Source organism: Cervus canadensis, chromosome 7, assembly GCF_019320065.1.
Source record: "Cervus canadensis isolate Bull #8, Minnesota chromosome 7, ASM1932006v1, whole genome shotgun sequence".
NCBI classification, from domain to species: domain Eukaryota; kingdom Metazoa; phylum Chordata; class Mammalia; order Artiodactyla; family Cervidae; genus Cervus; species Cervus canadensis.
Window position 1 is genome coordinate 31,164,026 of NC_057392.1, and position 21,081 is coordinate 31,185,106.

The 21,081-nt window shown below is 37.8% G+C and overlaps 1 protein-coding gene across 3 annotated transcripts in view; it reads right to left on the minus strand.

The window, feature by feature from the left end:
- The window catches only part of TBC1D5 (TBC1 domain family member 5), a 566,988-nt gene that overhangs the window by 379,706 nt on the left and 166,201 nt on the right, over positions 1 to 21,081 (minus strand). The window contains exon 4 of one of the 3 annotated variants that reach the window (XM_043474806.1): positions 3,524 to 3,591. The exons of the other annotated variants lie outside the window; for them this stretch is intronic. The gene's annotated coding sequence lies outside the window, so the exon portion shown is untranslated. The remainder of the gene's footprint in view (positions 1 to 3,523; positions 3,592 to 21,081) is intronic. 3 annotated transcript variants of the gene reach the window in all.

Below are 21,081 nucleotides of genomic sequence, written 5' to 3' on the forward strand. Positions count from 1 at the left end.
CAAACATGAAAGCACCAGGTGGTACTGATGGCTATGATGAAAATAAAACAAATAGATGGGATGGAAAGACACTGAAGCTATTTTAGACTGGGTAATCAGGTATCTGAAGAAATGATATTTAAAGTGAGAGCTGAGTGACAAAAAAAAGCCCATCATGGATAGGAGTCTAGAAAAATGTCATTCCACTGAGAAGAAACAGACAGTATAGGAGCCCAAAGGCAGAGATAAGCTTGTACCACAATTCCAAAGTTCCTTGGGCTAGAGAAACAGCGTATCCTAACATTTAACGTGCAATTTTGCACTTTCCAGGGGTTCTGTTCACTATTAATATACTAGCCCCAAATCCTGCTTGGGAAATAGAAAATAAACTATTACCATATCAACTGAGGGACAAACACAAAATTGACTATATGGTACACATTAACTTTTTACTGGACTAACAGACTGAGCACAAATGTCACCTGGACTGTCGTCTTTGGGACAAAAGAGAGACAGAGAAGTAAGAAAGGAGAGTGAACCAAGCCCTGCGTCCCGACCGCTGTTTAAAGACATCTTCAAAGGGTAAAAAGGCTATCAATCTATACAAAATCCTGAACTAAAGCCACGCGAAAGGCCATTCCTTGTCTTTAAAAATGTTCTTTATAAAACTACAATGAGATTCTATTTTTCACACATCAGATTGGCAAAAATCCTCAAGCCTGACAACACAGACGAGCAATGACACAGGGCAAGGGCAGCTCGGCAGAGTCTACACACTGCTGGTGTCTACACACCGCAGGTCAGAGCAGAGACAGGTACAACGCCAGCAGGGGAACTTGGCAATACTGAAACAAACTAGAGATGCGTTTTTCTTCATCCAGAAAATCCACATTGGAAATAACTCCCACAAATACATTAGAACACATACCTATATGCACATGCCCATGGCTCCAAAAACCAAAAGCAAATTCCTAATTTTTATATAACGTCACCCGGCAATAAAATTAACCTGAGTTAATATGAAGCTATTTGCAGGCTTTATTTAGCCAGCACTGTGATAATCACACATTTTCCATCAGAAACAGTAACTTGTTTACCAGTGCTCTGTGATTTTGGAACATACATCACATTAACAATTGTGAAATAAAAAAAAAATGTGAACTTCGAAACAGCTAGTCTCCCTATGGATTTCAGGTAAGGAATTTAGGATCTGTACAAGCTTATTCACTAGAATATCTTTTTAATTTACTTATTTTAATTGAAGGACAACTGCTTTACAGTATTGTGTCGGTTTTTACCAAATACCAACATGAATCAGCCAAAGGTTTACCCATGTCCCCGCTCACCTGAACATCCCTCCCACCTCCATCAGTACAATATTTTTAATCAAAGCAAAATACTGGAAACCACCTGAATGTTCAACAACAGGAGACCAGTTGAACCAACCATGAACAACTAGTCTTTCCTTACTTTAAATCCTATCACTCAGCCCACTAAGGAGGGTGCAGTATTTTCTGTTTGTAAGACACATGCTATTTTTATAGACAACTTTCACCTCACATGTCTCTTAAAGTAAAGACACTTCAAATAAAATCCCTACTCCACAGGAGCATAAGCAGATCTGGTGAGAAAAGACTGCACGGAGTAACCCAAGATTTAAACAGCAGCCCACGGTTATTATAAAGAGGTCAACAGAAAAAGTCCTTTACCAAAGCCCATTATTTACCATTTCACTAATCCATTCTTTTAAAAGGAACTCACCCAGAAACATCTTCTGGAAAACAAAAAAAAAACACACAAAACCATGGTTTATGTCAGCTCACAGAGGAGTAATTTAGAAAGCTTTACTCAGAGCCCCACAGGAAACCCGTAACTGATGCAATCAGTGAAAAGACGCACATTGACCAGAGCTGGTGCTTGTCCTGAAAGGACAGGGAGAAGGTTCAAAAAAAAAAGGACCAGGCACTTTTATCCAGGAAGCTCAGTTCTGGTCAAACACATTCTGGACAAGAAGAACAAGAACGTGTGGTATTCAGGAACATGTTCTAGAAAATTAACAAAGCTTGATGACAAATGATTACACAGGTTCTTCACCCTCTCCCGGCATGAAGAACTTTTCTGCCATCTGGGTGCTGAGTAAAAGCTTTACACAAACGGGAGCCAAGCTAGATCCGAAAGGGTGTAGAGCAAGGTGGACATCGACTTCCTCCGTAAGATCTTTCCATTCTAGTGTCATGACCCCTTCTCCTTATAGACACTACAGCTGTGCGGCATTTGTCTTCATTTTAAATATTTAGCAGTGATGTTTTTCCTTACCAACACAAGTTGATAACGAACACAGTAAGTTGAACTATATAAAGTTATTGATATTTAAGCTTTTTACCTACCAAAAGAAGGCAATTTCCAATGGTTTATAAACTTCCTTTTCTTTACCATCTTCTCTTCATGTCTAGTCAGTACCCACCCCAACTCAGGTTCTCCCTACTGCTCCCCATCACATATGACAGCGCCCGAGCCCGCCTCCAACACCACCTTACATACAGACTCTTCACACAACAACATCCACAAACACAGGGTTGATCAGGACATGCCTTTTTGCATACCTTTCTCTCCTACCCCCAAACGCTTATTAGAATGCAATGGATCACAACTGATATTTTTAAAGGATAATCTTAAAACAGAGCTAGTTTATTAAAAGGGCAACTGCTTTTCAAATTTTATAATTATTTTTATTAAATAACTACTTAGAAAAACTTTTCAAAACTGATTGCTACAGATTATAAAATTCCTTAACAGCAAGAATACTGGAGTGGGTAGCCTTTCCCTTCTCCAGGTGATCTTCCCAATCCAGGGATCAAACCCAGGTCTCCCACATCGCAGAAGGATTCTTTATACCAGCTGAGCCACAAGGGAAGCCCTAACAGCAAGAAATGACCGTTATTAACTGAGCTTAGAGCAATAATTTACATACAAAAGTGAGTTATACTCACTGACCATTTCTATTTTTTTTCATAAGTATGAAAAGTAAGAATACAAAAGGCATAAACAAGCAGAAGGAACATTTAAGTCATTGGTAAACACATACTTAGGAAAAGTTGAAGCAAATAAAAATTTAACTGCTTAACATGAATGAAAAGCATATTATATGTTGATAGGTGCTTAAATTACTAGTAAAACAACACGTATTGATTCTAACTATTCATTGGTGATAAAACTAGAAAAAGTGAGTGTAAAATCAAGAATTAATCACATGAAAAATCAACAAATTTTCCATGAACAACTTTTAAAACAAGAGAAATATAAAACCAGTGTATTAGGGAAAAGAACAGAGTGGTGGCTACTAATTTCTCAGGGCTGCTTTGACACACAATGGCTTAAATGAATTAATATTCCCAGTTACACGTTAATTATTGATGAGATTATAAGTTTGTGTCTCAATAAATGTATGTTTATATATATATATAAATATATAAAACTTTTATATAAGGTTTAACAACGTGCACTGATACTAGCAAGCATGAAAATGGAAATATATTTCTCTTCCTTTTCACTGCAATTTTCATTGGTAGTCACCTTCTGGTCTTTTCTTTTTGGGGATCTGAGCATAAGTAACTGCCATAGAAAGTTAAAAACATTAGAAGGTAATATTTTACATAAAATAATTTGTCAGGCATAAATATTAGAAATTTAAGTAAAACAGGATACAGATACAGAGAAAGACACAGCTATAAACCAAAATAAAACACAGTGATCTTAAACGCTTAAGGAAAGGTCAGTCCTGGCTTCCTGATTACCCAGCAAACTATGTTACAAAAACATTAGAAATTCTCATGATACATATTCTTCTCTCTTGTGAATTAGACTAGCCCATTTACATGGTTATAACAGCTATTAAAAAGCAAAATTCCATGGAGTAAATTTTAAAGATCTTACTGGTTTTATCCAACAAATATGAGTTGGGCACCATCCCATTTAGCAAACAGAAAGCAATGCCAAGGAAGTGTACAAAAATGAGAGGTTTTTATAGGCAGAAGAAAGCAGGAACAAGGAGGTTTATTAGGCAAATAAGAAGACTGGTTATGGCAAGATCACCCGAATTTGCGACTTCCCAGGTGGTGCCAATAGTGGTGAAGAATCTGCCTGCCAATGCCGGAGATGGAAGAGATGCGGGTTCAACCTCTGGAAGATACTTGGATCCCTTGAAGAAGGAAATGGGAACCCATTCCAGTATTCTTGCCTGGAATACCCCATGGTCAGAGAGGCCTGGCATGCTACAGTCCATTGGGTGGCAAAAGAGTTGGGCATAACTGAGCACACACACACATTCTTCTTTAGGGGGCAGCAAGGGTCTCATGTTTAGTAGGTAATTCTTGATTGACTAGCTTAAGATTTCATTTCTGGGAGAGCCGAAACTATAATTAGGTTGTCTCAGTTTGGTTACATGGGGCTTAGCATAACTGACTCCATTTTGGGCCTGCTGTCTTGTTTTTAACACAGCCAAATTCTTCTCTACCTATAAAAAATTATTACAAGATCAGACTTTTTTTCAAGAACCCTTAGTTTGTCAAAATTCTGTTTTAAAATACCTTAAATCAATGAACTATGACTTTATTCATAAGGAAAGTCAACTCTAACAGTGAATCTTTAATAAAATTAAAATCATGTTCCCAAAACCTCAGAGGATTTGCTCTCAGAATGATGTTAACAATTTGTTTATTTAAATTGCAGTTTGATTTCATGGAAAATAAGAAACTCTACAGAAAACACAAACTTAACAGATTGCACAATATAAAATTATCACCTTACATTACAATTTAATATTAATAATGGCTAAGACTGTCTGAAAGAAATTGAGGAAAAGCAACATTAATAGCACACCATCAATATTAAATGGGCTTCTCTTTTTAAAACTTTCAACAGTTATACACAGAAGACGAAAATATACTGCAAGGGAAATCAACTTCAATGTGGTCAAAAATTAATGGTCACAAGCAAGGTTGAATTCTTGTAGTTATATTTGGGGATTTTTTACATAGTCCCATAACAGATTATTGGTTATGAACACCAGACCAAAGGTAAATGAGGAACATAAGGAGAAAGGGTGCATTTCACTGCTGGGGGTTAGCAAACTGACTCTGCAAAGAGCCACACAGGTATAATTTTACGTTTTGTGGACCAGTCTCTTTCCTAACTTTCTCAATTTTGCTACAAATAGTGAGCATGGCTATACTTCAGTAAAGCTCTATTTACAGGCACTGAAAATTAAATTTCATATAAATGTTCATATGTGCCACAAAATACACTTTTTTCTTTTTTTTCATTAAAAATGTAAAAGCCTTTCTTGCTTTGGGTGCTGTACAAAAATGGATGGCACACAAGACGTGGCCATGAACCAGACCTGCATCAACCCCGTTCTCAGGCCTGTGCAGAATCACACTGTCTCTTAATCACATTGTTGAAAAAGAAACTAGAACCTTTCCTAGACCATTTGAAGAATACATTAAAAAATTTAATATTTCAATATAAAATATTTAAACCACAAGCAAAAGAAAAATAAAAGTTCTTTACAAATGCCAATGGAACATTTGGAAATTTGCGTTAGGAAGGAGTGAAGTCACTCAGTAGCGTTCGACTCTTTGTGACTCCACGGACTACACAGTCCATGGAATTCTCCAGGCCAGAATACTAGAGTGGGTGGCCTTTCCCTTCCCCAGGGGATCTTCCCAACCCAGGGATCAAGCCCAGGTCTCCCACATTGCTGGCGGATTCTTTACCAGCTGAGTCACAAGGGAAGCCGGAAGATGAAGCGCTTGTCTGCTGAAACCCAGGAAGAGACAAAGGTAATCTTAATACACTGTAGAAATGCAGAGCCCATGTATCCTGACCACGATACAAATCTAGAATTTCCTAATGTCAAAAAATACTTGTTAGATAACCAGAAATTGAAATAAAATTCACTTCTCAATGGGTGACATAAGGAAAAACATTACATAACAAATGAAATGATGCGTGAACACATTAGGCTGTGCCCATCAGTGCTGCGGAAGTTAACGTGATAGAGAGGTGTTACCTGCCTCCTGATGAAAGGACTCGAAAGCACCTACAACCTTGCCTAAGAAATTAAGCCTAAATCCAGTCAAGCTCTGGTGGTACCTGCCAACCTGAAGAAAATACAGAACAGAATGTTTACTTGGACCATGAGAACTCCATGGGTCAAACAGCCCAGATTCTTCAGAAGATCATTTGTACAGAAAAGAAAGTACTGGCGGGAGGAACTACAGGTTAAGCAAAACGTAAAGGCAAAGATGGTTTTTTAAAAATAGGCAACACCAAACTGTTGTGCCTGGACAGGAATATGTGGGTGAAAATTAAATAACTTATTATTCTGAAAGTCAGAAAAGTGGCTAATTTGGGAGCGAAAAGGATGATTAAAACACACGTAAGGGCTTCTGCAGGGGCTGGCAATGATCACCTTCTTGACCTGGGTGATCACTACAGCCATGTCCGTCTTATAATAACTCACTAATATATGCATTTCTTTCTGTAGTTTTCTTCAGCAGTATTCCATTTTACAATGGAAAGGTTAAGGACAAATTGATTACAGCAAAAAAAAAAAAATCCTTAATTTGTTTTTTTTTTAGAAAGAGGAAAGAGGACATAATACCATATCCAAATAGGACTCTTTTAAAATACAGGGGTTAAAAGGAGTACTAACTGTAACTTTGTGCCCCAAAATGTGAAGGTCCAAATAAAATTTTAAAAAATGATGATGAAATGGATAGTTCTCTAAATCCATACTCTGAACTGTGCTGTAAAGAAACTGAAGACAACCCAAAATATTAGAAGATAATTAGAAATGTAGTAAAAGATTTTCCTTTAATATCACAGCATCCCTCACTCCCAACCAAAGGCACTATGGGTAAATTTTAACAATCCTTAAAGCTATTTCAAATCCTAAAAGATGATGCTGTGAAAGTGCTGCACTCAATATGCCAGTGGATTTGGCAAACTCAGCAGTAGTCACAGGACTGGAAAGGGTCAGTTTTCATTCCAATTCCAAAGAAAGGCAATGCCAAAGAATGTTCAAACTACCACACAATTTCACTCATCTCACACGCTACCTGCAGAAGGAAATGGCAACCCACTCCAGTACTCTTGCCTGGAAAATCCCATTGGACGAAGGAGCCTGGTAGGCTACAGTCCATGGGGTCACGAAGAGTTGGACACAACTGAGAGACTTCATGTTCACTTTTTACTTTCATGCATTGGAGAAGGAAATGGCAACCCACTCCAGTGTTCTTGCCTAGAGTGTCCCAGGGACGGGGAAGCATGGTGGGCTGCCATCTCTGCGGTCGCACAGAGTCCGACATGACTGAAGCGACTTAGCAGCAGCAGCAGCACACGCTATCAAAGTAATGCTCAAAATTCTCCAACTGAGGCTTCAACAGTACGTGAACCATGAACTTCCAGATGTTCAGGCGGGATTTAGAAAAGGCAGAGGAACTAGAGATCAAATTGCCAACATCTGCAGGATCACAGAAGAAGCAAGAGAATTCCAGTAAAATATCTACTTCTGCTTCACTGACTATGCTCAAGCCTTTGACTGTGTGGATCACAGCAAACTGTGGAAAATTCTTAAAGAGATGGGAATACCAGACCACCTTATCTGCCTCCTGAGAAATCAGATGCAGATCAAAAAGCAATAGTTAGAACCAGATTGGAACAACACACTGGTTCCAAATTGGGAAAGGAGCATGTCAAGGCTGTACACTGTCACCTTTCTTATTTAACTTATACGCAGAGTATATCAGGCAAAATGCCGGACTGGATGAAGCAAAAGCTGGAATCAAGATTGCTGGGAGAAATATCAATAACCTCAGATATGCATATGACACCATCCTTATGGCAGAAACAAAGAGGAACTGAAGAGCCTCTTGATGAAAGTGAAAGAGGAGAGTGAAAAAGTTTGCTTAAAATTCAACATTCCAAAAACTAAGGCCACATTCTGTAAAGCCATTATCCTTCAAAAAAAAAAATATGAATAAATTAAAAAAAAAAAAAAAACTAAGATCATGGCATGTGGTCCCATCACTTCATGGCAAATAGATGGGGAAACAATGCAAACAGTGACAGACGTTATTTTCTTAGGCTCCAAAAATCACTGCAGGTGGGGACTGCAACTATAAAATTAAAAGACACTTGCTTCTTGGAAGAAAAGCTATGACCAACCTGGACAGCATATTAAAAAGCAGAGACATTACTTTACAGACAAACGTCTGTCTAATCAAAGTTACGGCTTTTCCAGTAGTCATATACGGATGTGATAGTTGGACCATAAAGAAAGCTGAGTGCCAAAGAATTGATGCTTTTGAACTGTGGTGTTGGAGAAGACTCTTGAGAGTCCCTTGGACTACAAGGAGATCCAACCAGTCCATCCTAAAGGAAATCAGTCCTGAATATTCACTGGAAGGACAGATGCTTAAGTTTCAATACTTTGGCCACCTGATGTGAAGAGCTGACTCATTGGAAAAGACCCTGATGCTGGGAAAGATTGAGGGCAGGAGGAAAAGGGGACGACAGAGGATGAGATGGTTGGATGACTCGATGGACATGAGTTTGAGCAAGGTCCAGTAGTTGGTGAAGGACAGGGCAGCCTGGGGTGCTGCAGTCCATAGTATCGCAAAGAGCTGGACATGACTGAATTGAACAGAAAGTAGTTAATAATTCCTACTATTAATAACCTGTAAGAAAGGGAAGTGTCCCAAGTTATTTTATGTTAGCATGACTTTGCAACACCAAAATGTGACAAAGAGAGCACAAGAACAAATGAACTTACAATATATTGTGACCAAGATGGGTTCTTTCCAGAAATGCAAGGGCAATTTAATATTATATAATCAGTTAATAGATTTTCTAAGTAAGCTAAAGAAGAAAAGATCATAATATCACTTCATTAAATGTAGCAAACCTCTGATAAAATGTAATACTCATTCCTAATTTAAAAATAACCTAAGCAAAAAAACCTAAATAAAAACACCTTCCATTCCTTAACAGAGCATTTGTTAGGGTGGGAAAGATACACAAACAGCAGATATGATGGTAGATATGATGGTAAAACATAAATGCATTTCTCTTAACAGACAGTCAAGATAGTGGCTATTTTGTTCAACATTGTTAAGAAGATTTTACCTACCCCAATAAGTCAAATAAACAAGAAGTATAAAATTTACTATCTATGGTGAAACAGATCACCAGCCCAGGTGGGATGCATGAGACAAGTGCTCGGGCCTGGTGCACTGGGAAGACCCAGAGGAATCGGGTGGAGAGGGAGGTGGGAGGGGGGATCGGGATGGGGAATACGTGTAAATCTATGGCTGATTCATATCAATGTATGACAAAACCCACTGAAATGTTGTGAAGTAATTAGCCTCCAACTAATAAAAAAATTTAAAAAAAAAAACAAAAAACAAGAAGTATAAAATTTAAAAGAAAGAAAAAATTATAATTTGCAACTGTCATTTATCTACAGAAACATAATTTTTAAAATGTTTTTAATTTATAAAATGCTTAAAACTACAAACTTAAAAAAATATATCCAAAACTGCTTGAAATTCAGTAAGTATTAAAGTGAAGTGCCAGGGACTATGCTGAACACTACCACAGAGAAAATACCACAAAGAAAATAAAGGAAATATCCCAGTACAATAGCAACGACAACGTTCACGCATTGTGAAAAACACTGATGGAGAAAACGTGTGATTTGTTTGAAAGGTTTAAACAGTGTTTGATTAAATCAAGATGCACAACATGTTCCTGGATGAGAAGACTTGTTACTGGGAAGATATAAATTCTCCTCAAAGTAATCGGTACCTCTAATGCAGTTCTAATAGATATTCCAAAGGGACTGTGAAGGCAGAAGGTGGCAGACTTAACAAACAGATCCTGAAGCCCTAAATTGCCTGAGCACACCTAGGATTTATTTAAGCAGTATACAATGAAGGAAATAGCTTTGCAAGATGGAAAAGCCACAATAGATCTATAGTTATTTAAAAGTATAAGGTCTGTGTAAGGAGAGATAAACAGATTAACAGATCAAAATTAATTCCAAAATAGATCCAAAATTTAGAATATGACCCAGGGGCATTTGTTGATGGATTGAATCTGGTGATTAAGAGTTTTCTGATGGCACAACTGCAAAAAGATATTACTTACTGAAACTAAGAAAACCAGAAGAAGACCAAATGAAGCAAGAACAGAATAAATTTAATTGTAGACCTGCTGAATCTGAAGAACTACCATGAAAGTTAAGTACAGAAATATCACATACATAGTAAATGTACAGAGTGAGGTAAGTGGGCGTGGAGGTCGACAGTCCTCGGCTGCAGCTGTCAACTCGAGAGTCACACGAAGCTGCTTCCTGAAGTCCTGGACAGACATACCGTCGAGAGGAATGTGTAGTGATGGAGAAAAGCAATGGATCTTGAGAAATGCAAACACTTAAAAACCAGGCAGAGGAAAAGAAGTTCAAAGAGATACGGTAATCAACCAGGAAACAATCAGGAATGTGCAGTATAACAGAAGCAAGAGCAAAACAAATTTCAAAATGGAGAAAAGTCCAACCTGAAGTACTGAAAATGCCTGCTGCAATTATCAAAGTACATTCTGCAGTCTGCGAAGAATTCCAACGATGAACCTATGTTTCAAAAGCACCTTTAAAGGGCTCAGATAGATAAAATACTTAAAAGAAAATGAGAGAAGAAAGACAGAAAGGTATTAAAAATGGAAGGAGGGTAATCCAGAAGAACATACAAACAAGAAAAAATAGTCATCTCTGGGGAAAGAATTGTAAGTAGTTTTAAACTTTACACACTTCCATATTGCTTAACTATAATATCTTTACCAAAAACATGGAGCACTTACATGTCAGCAAAAAGTAAAAATCATTTATTTGGTGGGGGGGAAGGGATGGGGAAAAAAATGAAAAAAAAAAAAAAAAGGACCTCCCAGACATTTTATTTTTTAAAAAAAGTTATTATTTAAAAGTCAAAAAAATGCACAAGGGCCCACATGGACCCACAGCATTCTAACTCATTATAGCCACATCCTATGACGTGAAATGCTTTTATTCATTCCTTCAGCCAGAGTCTGTTATGACCCCTCACTGTGCTAGAAACACTAGAGGCAAAATATAATTCAGATACTGCCCTTAAGCCACAAGAGTTGACAGTAAAGAACACAGAAATGTAAACAAATAATTTTAATTCAACATGACAAGAGTATACACAAAGTGCCAAGAAAGGAGTACATTAAGGTATTTGATAGAGGAAAGACAATTTGAACTGAATCTTGAAGAAACATTAGGTAGGAGTTCCAGTCAAGGTCATCTTCTTCAAAAGAAGCAGAGAAGCGTCAAGAAATGTTTGAGAAGCCTGAGTACTTCTAACAAACTTCAAGTCTCCATCTACCCGCTCTCCTCGCCAGGCTTCTTGGCTCGCCATGGGTGCCCCACCACCAGTGACGAGCACCTCAGCAAATCTTCATCTCTGTCTGAAGCACTCCGTACAGGAAAATGCTCATCTTTTTTTTTAAACTCTGTACTTAAAAAAAAATTAGTGTCCATACATCAATTCATGAGTTCTTAACTCTTAAACACCCTTCCTACACATTGTTTTAACTTTGAACCTATCACATTGCATAGTGATACCCTACTACTGCATGAAAAAAAGAAAAAGAAAAAGAATGAGTCCAAAAATCCAATGAGGTTGAAATCAATATCAAGGAATAAGACTGATTTATCAACAGCCACATTTTGCTAGTATTCATACACTGCTATTTTAAAGAAAGAAAGAATCTTAGTAATTCCAGAAAAATCATCACTATTGACATTTTCTTTAGAAAAGTTATATATGTACATGGTTGGTGACTGAAATAAAGGTCTTCCCAAGGGATGAAGTGGTAGCCAAGGGTTGAGGGGAAAAAAAACAAACAAAAGAAAATCTCTTTCCTAAAATAAAACAGCATTTCTGTATTCACATACTATTTCTGTTAAAAAATCACCAGTCATTTATTTGTTCATTCATTATTTCTCCAGATTAAACAAAATATATCTATTGTATATTTCATATACTTTAGAAACAAAGAAATCAAGTTATCATCTCATTCCTTTATAAAAGAGAAATGTCTTTTCTTTAATTTAAAATTAATTAGCAATTAATTTAATTTCACTTATACATTTCAATTTAGTTTTCTATTTTGTGTGGAAGTATGCCCATGTTACATCTGATAAATTTTGCTAAAAAAAAATATAATACCACAGTTTCACAAGGGATGGAAATGTTAAAATTCAAACTTTCAAATTACAGCTATATGTATCCTAAATAATAATTTTCTCCTTTGATATTCTCTTTAATTAATATAAATATAACACAGCATCCTTCCTACATTGTAATATTATAGCACAAAATCTGAGATCAGTTTTTAGCACTCAACATTCGAGGGGGAAAAGCCATGAAACCAAAGCCTCATTACAGTGATCATTCCAGTTACATGGCCATACAATTAAGAGCCCTATATCACACATCTGTAACAGGTCTACAGTACATGTAGAATCATACACTTGACATTAAAACACCACCCCACCATGATGAAATAGTTATAACACCAAAAGACATTTCTAAAAATTGACAGGGTTTAAGTGGAGACAAACCAAGATATAAAAATGAGATAAAATAAAACAAACCCAAACAATGCTGCTTTCTGAAGGTAACACAGGTAACAGAAGGCCATGCTGTTGAAGACCTGATACATATCAGGAGGCCCCTCCAGAGTGAATGCTGAAATTAGCAGAAGTGGGGCTGGCCTATCATTTAAGTTTTGCTGTAAAACACTGACCAAGCTCTATAACCTAAGAACTTGAAGAAACGGCAACCAAACTTACTTTTAAGTTAATGGTATTAAGGACTAGAATAAATTTCAAACAAACTATATAAGATTAAAAAATTAAAATTTTAACCCTCTTCTTTCTCCCCTTGTCCCTCTCCACTCTGGGTTTTTCTGTCTCTCTCTATACATGGATGCATATGTGCATTTGTGTAAGTAATTCATTTTAGGACGCTGAGTTACTAACACAAAAATTAATAAAATCTTCTATAAGCAGACTTGGAAGACCATTCTATTTAGTTGACATTAACTTTTTGAATAAGGAAATCCAGCAAATCAACTTCACTAGAACCAGAGTCTGCTTTTAGATATTTTGGTAAACAAAAAATCTTGTCCACCTGTTAAAAATTCAATAGGCAGAGAAGGAATGTCATTGAAATAAATAATTGAATCATCACCTGATTATTTCTCAGAACTTAAATCAGTATCATATATACAAACATTCCCTATATCTACATTTTTACCAATAAATAAAATTCTGATTCCCTGTTGCTATCTTAGCAAAACGCACTAAACTTCATACCAATTATAGAACTGACAATACATACACCTTAAAAAGAAAGAATCCTGAAATAATCCACTTTGTTTCTAAACAGACATCACTGTCTCAGACTTAATCTTCAACATTTCTACAAAAGAATAACTATCAAAATTAGTGAAATGTTGCACAGTTCTTATTCGGGAGAGTACCCTGACTAAAGCAGACCACTCACTAATAAAGTGCAACTTAATAAATCATGTGGAATCTTATTTTGTTCAAACCCTTACTAACTCCTAGCACCATCTGTTACCATCAAAACTATATGACAAGATATGATATATAATTAATAGGTAAACAACAATCTAATTAAAATGGACAAATACTCCATGTTCCTGCCATTTGGGAGCTCTAATTACAGACTAAATTTTAAGCTTGAATTAAATATTTAAGCTGGAAAATTAACTTTCCTTCTCGAGTCTTGAATACATTAATACAGATATGTGAAGCGACTTCCTGATGGGAACTTAAACATGTAATTTAGTTTCATCAAAGCAGTTACTAATTGTTAAGCAGCAGTACCTTACCATATGTACACAATAGCTATTCAGAGCTGAAAAGGTGGCTCCGAAGCACCCCTGTGCAACCCTTTCCTGACATAAATATAAAATGTATATACAGCACAGCAGTAAACACACACACTGAAAATAAATTACTTCAAGTCTTCAGCTTTCAATGCTTCTTGAAGACAATTAAAAATTGGTCTAAATAAACAAAATATACCTATATTTGACAAGGCAAAAACCACACAAAAGTAAAAAAAGAGGCCAGAAGGACAAAAAGGATCCAGGTATAAAATTCTAAGATAACACAAAATTAATTAAAGACCCTGACCTACTGAACCAAAATAATGAGTTAAGACAGAATACTACTTCTTTTCTTTCTATCTATTACCTTCATAGAATATAGAAGACTTCGGAAATAATGTTCGAGGGAGCATTTAGAAAGATGACCAATTAAGGGTGAACCTTTTTTTACATGTTTCACTAATTTTTAATGCATGAAGAAAAGATTCAGAAAAATGACCTTAATAAGCACCTGTTTAAGAAAATAAATTCTACAAGAATATAAGAAATATACTAAATTGCCATTTTATACTGAACAGAGAAAATGACAAATCCCTAAAAAGGGTATATATCACTTTTTAAAAATAAGTTATTCTAATTCTTCATAAACATAAAAAATGTCAGGTCAAATATATTAACACAGGTTGGTTATGAAAAGAGAACACTGTCATTAAATATTTTTTTGTTAAGCATTAAATAGCAGTTAACTTCTAGGTTATACTAAAATTATTTTATTTTTATAATTACACAGAAATAGTAGTATAGTGCACTGCTTAACATTCAAGGCCAACGAAAAGTATGTAACGCCTGCTTACATTAAATTTCCTACACTTGACATTTTCACCAGAATTTAAGTGATATAAAATTTAATCATAAAGAGATCTGCACTTAAGAATAAAAAAGAGCTTCCTGTTCTACTTTGACAATGCATGCTTGGTCTCTAAGTCATGTCTGACTCTTTGCAACCTCATGGATTACAGCCCCTGAGGCTTCCCTGTCCATGGGGTTTTCCAGGCAAGAATACTGGAGTGGGTGGCCATTTTGTCCTCCAGGGGATCTTCTCAACCCAGGGATTGAACCCGTGTCTCCTGCATCGGCAGGTGGATTCTTTACCAGTGGGAAGCCCACTTTGACAAGAGGAAATATGTTTACTATTTTATAACTCATCACTCTTATTCTAGGGTCTGCTCAAGAATAAGTTTGCCTGTTTTTGTCTACCAATATTCCCTTATATATATCCTTTCCAAAAGTTGCCAATACTGTACCAGTGCTGAAATTTTCAGTCATGTGAATTACAGAACATTTGAACCCTTTATATTAGTGATGCCTAACTATGTGAATATGAAGATACTTTTTTAATTTCAAAAAATAAACATATGTTATAAAGATGTAATGTACAACATGGATATATATTCAATATTTTACAATACTTTTTTATGGAGTATAATCTATAATCCAATTACTATGTTGTATACCTGAAACTAATGTAACATTGTAAATCAACTATACTTCAATAATTAATAAAATAGTGTATACATTCATATTTTAAAGAACAAAGTTTCTACAAATTTCATACATGGAAAAAAATCAAATATCTGCTCTAAAAACAGGTAAGTGAATATACTCTCAGTATCTAACAAAACACACAAACTAAATCCACAGATGTACATGCGATTAAAGATGCTTTGTCATTTTCCTCAAGTTTCATAATGATCTACAGCCACAGACTTGCAAACACCCATAGAAAGAAAAGCAGAGCACTCTTTGAACAATCCTCTGAAGTATTTATTTCCACGTTATCCTGTATCACACAAAGAACAGCAAATGAAGGACAATCAGTAAGTATTACTGAGAGAGAAAAACTTTCCTAAAAATTGATTTGATGGGTATACAAAACATAGCCTGGTTCTTGTCTAATACTAAATCAGTCAACTGGAAGAAAACAGAAGCTACTCCGTAACGCAGGCCAGAAAAGTCTATTCAATTTTATTTCAGATCTGTATGCTGTGAAAGTGCACGCCACGGAATTTACTATGATGACAGCCATATAGATACGAAATTCATGACATATTGATTCAACATATTGAACTGGTTTTTAAAACCAATTTATATAAATGATTATAATAGTCTATATTATGTTTAGCCTTTGAGGCATATGGTAGTAAATTTGAATTCAATTTTAAATAAATTTACATAAATATAAAAAGTTCAGTAATTTTTACCCACCCTGCATATGAAACAGAACAAGTTAAAAAACAAGAGACTATACTTTATAAATGCACTTGAGGCCAAAGTTCAAACAGGCCAGAAACCTAAGTTTATTTCTTACAAAGAAATAAAAAAATGACTGACTTTCATAAGACAAAAAAAGAAAAAGAAAGTCATCAATGGGGAAGGTACTACTGAATACTAAGTAGTAAATATTTATATCAATATGCATAAAAATATATATTTAGCAGTAAAAAATGATTTACATTTACTACATATTCTTACTATATATTCTACATAAAAATTAACATAATTCAAAAAACTTCACACTGATGTACGGTATACATATATTTAGATGGAACTACTAATTAAGATAGGAATACAGTAAATCCCCTTTGAAGAACTTATGCAACTTACAAAATGCAAGTATTTTTAAAGGCCATCAAGTTTTCCTTGATAAGTACTACAAAGTCAGAAATTCTATCCTTTGCATAAAGACGATTCTAAGATCCCATCAGTAGATCAGAGCTCAGGCTCTGATTAACTTGGAGACCGAGTCAGGAAACATCCAGGCTCTGGAACATGGGGCACAGACAGTGTGTGTGAAATGAAGCAGTCTTGAAAATCAACATTTGCACCTTGACCTCTCACCTCATCCCTGTTCCATCAAATAATTAAATGCCCATACATGCAGAAATTCTAAACACAGTAACCCAAAACCAAGAGGACATCTAAATTTGGAATTTATTAGTCTAGTACCATCAGAGGCATTTCCAAATGACTTATCATTTGCCAGTTGCTTGAGAGGAAACTTGCAGAGCAGACATGAGTCAAGCTTCTCAAAACAGCATTGTTATGTGAGACTCTTCTCCCCATCCTGTCTCAGGCCGTGTGACTAGAACTCCGATCACTAAGGCCAAACATTGTTCTGTTTATGACACTTTTCCTCCAACATTTTCTTCTGAAAATTTTTGTAATTCAGAAAAGTCTGCAAGAATGTTACAGTCAACATTCATATACTCACCACCTAGATTCTAATAACATTAATGTTTTACTTTAGTGGTTTTATAATTTACTTATCAAGCCATCAGACCATCACTTTCTTAAGCATTTCAAAGCTGCAAATGCTATGATACTCCTTTTTCAACATCTTATACAAATACTTCCAAATATACATAAAAGGTGAACACCTACCTAGAATCTTCAGTTCATTTTAGTATATGTGCTTTAGCATAACGTCCATCATTCTGTCAATCCATCATATTGCAATATTTTAATTACCTCAATTACTGGTTGCCACTCTTGATTCCCTTCTGCAAAAGGACAGCTACTGCAGAGTTGTTTGTATGTATTTCAAACATACATACAAACAGTATTTCAAAACTGTTACCCTACCTTCACTGCTTTCAGTTCAAGAACTCTTTGACTATGCATGCTTTAAACGTTTCTCACTTCTAAATTTCCTATGGAGTATAAAGACACAAACCCTTCAGGAGAGAAGAACTCCTTTGTTTCTATTTTGCAAAAAAAAAAAAGAAAAAAAAATGAAATATTTTCTAAGGTTACTAGATAAACTGAAAAAACTCACAGAAAACCAAGTTCGTTGGGGAAAATGTGAGCTTTAGTTAATCAAGACACTTGACAAGTGGCTTTGAAACTCTACTTTGCAGAAGTTACACTACTAAAAGTAAGTATTTATGATATTTTTATACTTATGCATGGTGTGTGATTCTATGATGCATACATGATATATACATGATGATTACATGATGTATAACTGTCATTTTTTGTTGGTAAAGATTTCACCCCCAATTCACATGATGGAATTCATGTGCATTTTATGTGTATTTCCTGAAGTTTGGCTATTAATCTAAATGAATATACCACTCTGTGTCCACAATCCTCTCTATCCCGAGGCTCCCTTAAACCCTCAATCAGAACAAGTACTTTCAAACTCACTGAAAGACCTAGTCCTTTGACTTCAACCCCCTCCGCCCTTTCCAGTGTCCCTTCCTCCCCTATCAGACGGAACTAGACTATCTGAGGTCTTCCCAGTACAATGTCCTCTCTCACCGCGTGTCTATCAGCCGTGTCTTTCCTGAGAAGCCTCAACACTAGCTCAGGCTCAGCCACCTTCTCTGATTCCCCGCTCCACGTGCTGAAAAGCCCAGGACACAGTGAACCAACAGGAAGCCCCTCCACCTCTTGGCCAACTGAGACACAGCGGCCGTCAGGGGTTGGGGGGGCACCCTGAGAGCGCCTGCTGGAAGGGGCGCCGCCCGCAGTCCCGCCTGCAGGCTCCAGCAGGGCGCTCGCCCCCCAAAGAGAGGGCCCACCGCTGCAGAGGGCCTGGCACCGCGGTCAGGCAGCGCGGGCTCTCCCCGCACCCGCCACCCTCGCGACCGGGCCGGCTGGGACCTCCCCAAAGGGCGCTGGTGTCTGCCTTCCTCCTCTTCTCTCATCACAGGTGTCAGATGTGCATTGGGGTCTGAAGCTTTCCCACCTCACTCCTGAGCCCCTCTCCCCTTTACCTCCCCAAGTCTCCCTCCACCCCCAGTAAATTTCTTAAAACTTCCATATCCATCTCAGCATCTGCTTCTTAGAGGACCCGAACTGTCACATGCACTACTTTACTGTTTCTACTATTATCAGTTAAAAAAAACTCACCCTCCTCCTACAAAAATGAACCCCTCCACTAGTCTTGGCCCCAAACCTGTCCCATCTTTTCAGACTTTAATCAACAATACGCCCAGAGGTCATCCTCTTCCCCTTCAAAAGGCTCCTCTTGGGCTCATCATCTATGGAAAGACACCACCAAGATACAGCCAGATACCTGTTATTTTCATCTTGACCCTCTCACCTCAGACTGGTTAAATCCCAGACAATTCTACCTCCTAAATTAGCCCCTTCTTCTGCCTTACTCCTGACTCCCTTACTGCTGTCTCAAATCTTCCCTGACCAACTGCAATAGTCTCCTAACTAGTAGCCTGGCTCTTGAGTTCTCCCTCCAATCACTCAAATGCTTAAATGTCACTTCTAAAATTCAAATCTGACCACACCACTCTCTGGCTTAAATTCCTTCAGTAATTCACAATTCCTTACACTGCAATCTGAGGTTCTTTCTACCCCATCTGTCTTCCCTGCTCTTTTCTTTTTTCCTCCAAGACAGAAAGACCAAATTCTTAATGTATAATCCACAAGACTCTTCAAAACACTGGATTTTATATCTACAATCTCAGGTGTCAACATTACCCAACATGCGAACCTGAACTACATGCAATTCCCCAAATACACTTTAGCTTTGCAATCATTCCTGGGCCACTGCAGGCAACACTTCCCTCCTCCTGAAGGGTGTGTCTTCACACGCCTCACACAGCTCAGTCTGTACCTTCTCCGGAAGCCTCTGTGGAAGCAGCCCCCAGTCCCACCTCCAAGATGTTTTAGGTATTTTTTTCCTGCAGTCTACAATCTCCCATCCACGACTCTATCATTTCATTCATCTCACTAAATGTTAATTTTTTTAGTGTCACTCCCTTCTATAAACTGCCAGTTCCTAGAAGAAAGAATCATATTTTAACTTGTTGATCCTAGAATACTCTTTGCAACAACAAGTACATAAGCAAAAGTTTTTCTGGACAGAAATCTTTTCAAAAAAAGGAAGAAAGAAAAGATTCTTAGTACCTCAATAAATCTGTGAATTATTTTACAAAATAAATGTAATTCACACTTGCCGGTTTTCATCCTCACTCCTGTGATGGTTAATTTTATATGTCAACTTGACTGGACTAAGGGACGCCAAGGCAGCTAGCAAGACATCACTCTGAGTGTGTCTGTGTGAGCTTCTCCATAGAAGATCAGCATCTGAACTGGATTGAGTGAAGATACCAACATGAATGGGCATCACCCAACACATCCAAGGACTGAACAGAGCCAGAAGGTGAAGGAAGGGCAAAGTCGTGCTCTGAGCTAGTAGAGGTATTTGCACTCAGACCTGGATTCAGTCCCTCCCTCCATCCCCCATGCCATCAGCCCAATTCTCAGGCCCTCGGACACATCATGAATCACATACTGCATACGTTCCCAGTTCTTCAGCTTGCAAATGGCAGATCAGGGGACTTCTTAGCTCCTACGCTGCATGAGCTGATTTCTGTCTTTTATACACGTAGATCCTTTTGGTTCTGTATCTCTGGAGAACTCTAATACAACCCACAGTTCAGGAGGCCAGGCCCCTGTAAACTGTTTCCCCAACATTTCTGGGAGTCCTATTGAAGAGTTTCACGTGTGTTCATGCGCCGACCAGTCAGCTGACAGGCACCTCCCGGCACATCCACCAGTCGGCCTTCTCTGTGCCTCTCGGGTGGGTGTCACCCGTTTCCCGGCCCGGGTGCTGATGTCGCTCTGTCCCGCTGATCACGGGGGGCACCGGTCCCCCGCAGGCCCCACCCTCTGCGGCCGGCCTCCCCCACGGGCCAGCGCAGCGCACGCGCACCGACACTCGGGGTGCCGGCCAAGAGGAAGGGGCTCTCGGCCTAGAGCTCACACGTGCCGTGCCGCTTGTCCCCAGGCATCTCATGATGCTTCTCCTTATTCTCCTGCTCTTTCTAAGCGGCTTCTTCTCACAGCTCAGGTGTTCTTCCAGCTCCACTGACACCAGGCTGGAGAGGTCGAGACCAGAAAGCAGAAGAGACCCCAGCCGAGCTCCGAAACGCTCCTCTCGACAGCTGAGATGGCATCTCCAGGTCTGGCTCTTTACTCCTTTTCTTTTCAGAAAAAATTCCAATGTTGTTCCTACACAGCGAAGATGTGGCGGTACCCCTTCAAGGGGCACAAGCAAAGGCCACACTGAGGACA